Source organism: Leptonychotes weddellii, chromosome 16 (assembly GCF_054177405.1).
Source record: "Leptonychotes weddellii isolate Sample4059 chromosome 16, ASM5417740v2, whole genome shotgun sequence".
Lineage (NCBI taxonomy): Eukaryota > Metazoa > Chordata > Mammalia > Carnivora > Phocidae > Leptonychotes > Leptonychotes weddellii.
In genome coordinates this window covers 45126030-45129059 of record NC_138384.1, presented here as the reverse complement: position 1 = coordinate 45129059, position 3030 = coordinate 45126030, and positions in this window count along the sequence as shown.

Sequence of the window (3030 nt, the reverse complement as noted above, 5' to 3'; positions counted from 1 at the left end):
CAGTACCGGACCAGATCCCCAGGGAGATTCTCCTCCCTCCTCCTTCTCCTCACCATCCCTCCCCCACCTGTCATCTCCAAACCCCATCCCTCAACCCCATCTCTCTTGCGTTTTCTTTCTGCCTTGTATCCTCCCCTGTGTCCCCACAGCCCCTGCCCCAGCTCAGCTCTCCTCTCCCTCTGCATCTTACCCCAGACTCCTCTCAGGCCTCCTCGCCTCCGGTCTCCCCACTCTAGTCCATCCCCCACACGGCCCCAGAAGGCTTTCTTCACTCAGGGCTGATCTTGCCCCCTCTCCTAATCAGGGCCATCCCATGGCTCCCCAGCACCCTGGGACAGCGTCAGGCCCCCTTGATATGCCCCCGCACACTCTCCAGCATCATTCTCGATGTATGTGCCTGTGGTCCTTACATTCCAGCGGCAGCCTCTCCTTCTGTAAGGAGGTCCTTAACTCTTCCGCCAAGCAGCACTAGCACGTGTTGTTCCTCCACATCGGATATGCCCGCAGAGCCTCAGAATCCAACTCCTGCTTCCAGGCACAGTTCAAACCTGTTCCCGACGCACACACTCACCCGGACCCTCCCTACTCGTACACGCAGAGGTCACCCGCAAGCACTGCCCCAATCTCCCCCACACAAGCAATGGTCTCTCCCAACCAGTTCCATCCCCCTCACCCGGACACACAGTGAGCCCGCCCACCCCTACCTCCCGCGTCCCCACCCGGTGAACTCGCCCATCCATCCAGAGGCCCCGCCTTCTTTCCTCCGCAGAGGTCTTCCAAGCCCCGTCCCACCTTTCAAACTAGTGTCTCCTGAAGGCCTCTCCTCTTCCAACTGTTTGGATCCCTTTATCCCGCGCCCCCTCCCCCCCAGCATTTACCCCCGGATCAGTGGTCCCGCCCGGCGAAACGTCCCTGCCCTACCCAGGCCCACTCCTCCCACCCCTGTGCTGGAAACTTGGTATGTCCCGGGGTGGCCCACGGGAACGGGGATCGGGCGAGACCATTAGCCGAGGAGGGGGAGACGCAGCAAGGGAGTCCCTGTTCAACTACGGACGGTCGAGACCGCCGGCTCCCCTGGTGCCTTTCAGACTCGACCGGTGTCTCCCCAGACTTCGCCACCTCCCTATCGCTGCCCCCACCCCACTTAGTGCTGCGATCTTCACCCTTCCGGCCAGGTACACTGCGGTTCACGGGAGCCTCCCTTCACCGGGGGAACTCCGGGCAGAAGCGCCTCCGGTCGCCCCAATGTGCGTGCGTGGCGCATTTCCGGTAGCCTGGCTGATACCTGTTATGATGTTGATCCGGGCTAACAAATAAATGGGAGCCCCTCCCCATGGAGCGTCACCAAACGTTAACGCACACTTTCAGTCTCTCAAAGAAAGCAGGAAGGCTGATACATAATAACAACCAGTTACCCATGTGCTTGGCACGTACTAGACAGTATAAGCACATTATTTTCAATTCTCCAGCCAGCCTTGGTTAGTATTATCCCCATTTTCCACATGAAGACACTAAGGTTCAGAGAGGGGAAGTCTCAGCAAGTGCTGTGATAGAGCAGAATGGGAGCCAGCCCTGCACGACTCCATCCCTACTCGCTGCCTAATGAGAGCCGTTGGAAATGCAGGGACATATATGGGGCGCCTGGGTGGCTCAGTCGGTTAAGCGCCCAACTCTTGATTTCAGCTCAGGGTATGATCTCAGGGTCGTGAGATCAAGTCCTGCGTAGGGCTCCATGCTGGGTGTGGAGCCTGCTTAAGATTCTCCCTCTCCCTCTCCCTGTGCAGCCCCCTGCCATGCGCCCTCTCAATCTGTCTTGAAAGAGGGAGGGAGGGAGGGAGGAAAAGTGCAGGGGTGGAGGTTTGAGTTGGGGAGGACTCTCTGTTGTGTGTCCTTTGGCAAGTCACTGAATCGCTCCGACTTAATTTCCATAGCTAGGAAACGGGTGCCATGCCCACCTCCCAGGGTGTTCGGGGTGATGATAGAGGGCATCTCTTAGCTCTGCCACCCTCAGCACTGGCTTCATGCTCACGCTCTATCAAGATGCTCGCAAGCAGGTCTGGGCCTGACCATCCCATTCTGGGGCTTCTTAGGATTGAGAGCATGTTTAGAAGCCCCCCACCCTGAGCAGACCCATTGGCCAGGATTGGGTCACACGCCCGTTCTTAAACCATTCACTGGTACAGTGGCTGAGATTGGCCCAGACTACTCATTTGCCACGCTGGCATACTGGTCGAGATGAGGGAGGAAGAGGGTTGTTGGGGGGAGATGGATTCTTTTGGCCCCTCCATTCCATCTGGCCCCAGGAGGTCTTATTGATAGAATGGAAGAAGAAATGTTGGAGCACCTCAGGTTCTCTCCAAGTCTAGGCCTCCCCTCTCTCCCCGAAAAGCCAGGAACTCAGTGCAGAAACCAAAATAATACTGTTTTATTCCAGTCTTGAAGCACAATAGTCCAGACTGTTCCCCTCTTCCACTGGAGAGCCTCCAGCCCATCCCACCAGACCCCCCTCTCATTCAGTCTCTTCTGGGAATGACCAACCAGAAGGTCAAGGGGATCCAAGCCTCTGGGCTTTCGAGACTCTCAAATCACTCCCCTCTTGTTCCTTCTCTCCCCATCTCCCATACCTTTCCTTTCCGTGTGTTCTTTTTTTTTTTTTTCCTCTGTCCTCCACCCTGGCCTCCTTCTCCCCTGCCTCCCTCTGCTTTTCCCCATTTCTGCCTCTCCTCTTGTCCTCTCTCCTCTGCTTATCTCCCTGCTAGTTTCTCTCTTCCCCCCACCCCCCACTTGTCCTCCTACAGTCCCCCTTGCTTTTCTCCTTCACCCCTGCACTCTCTGGAGTGACCATCTGTTCCTGCCTGGGCTCTCCCCATGTCCTGGTGTCTTCCCCTCCCCCAGCTTTGTAGCCTCCTTCCTTCTGCCCCCGTCTCATCACACATTTCCTCTCCTGAGGGAAGCCCTCAGAAGCCATCCTAGCCACCACCATCTTCCACACTGTGGCTCCAGGACCTCGGAGACCATTGTCAGGCCCCC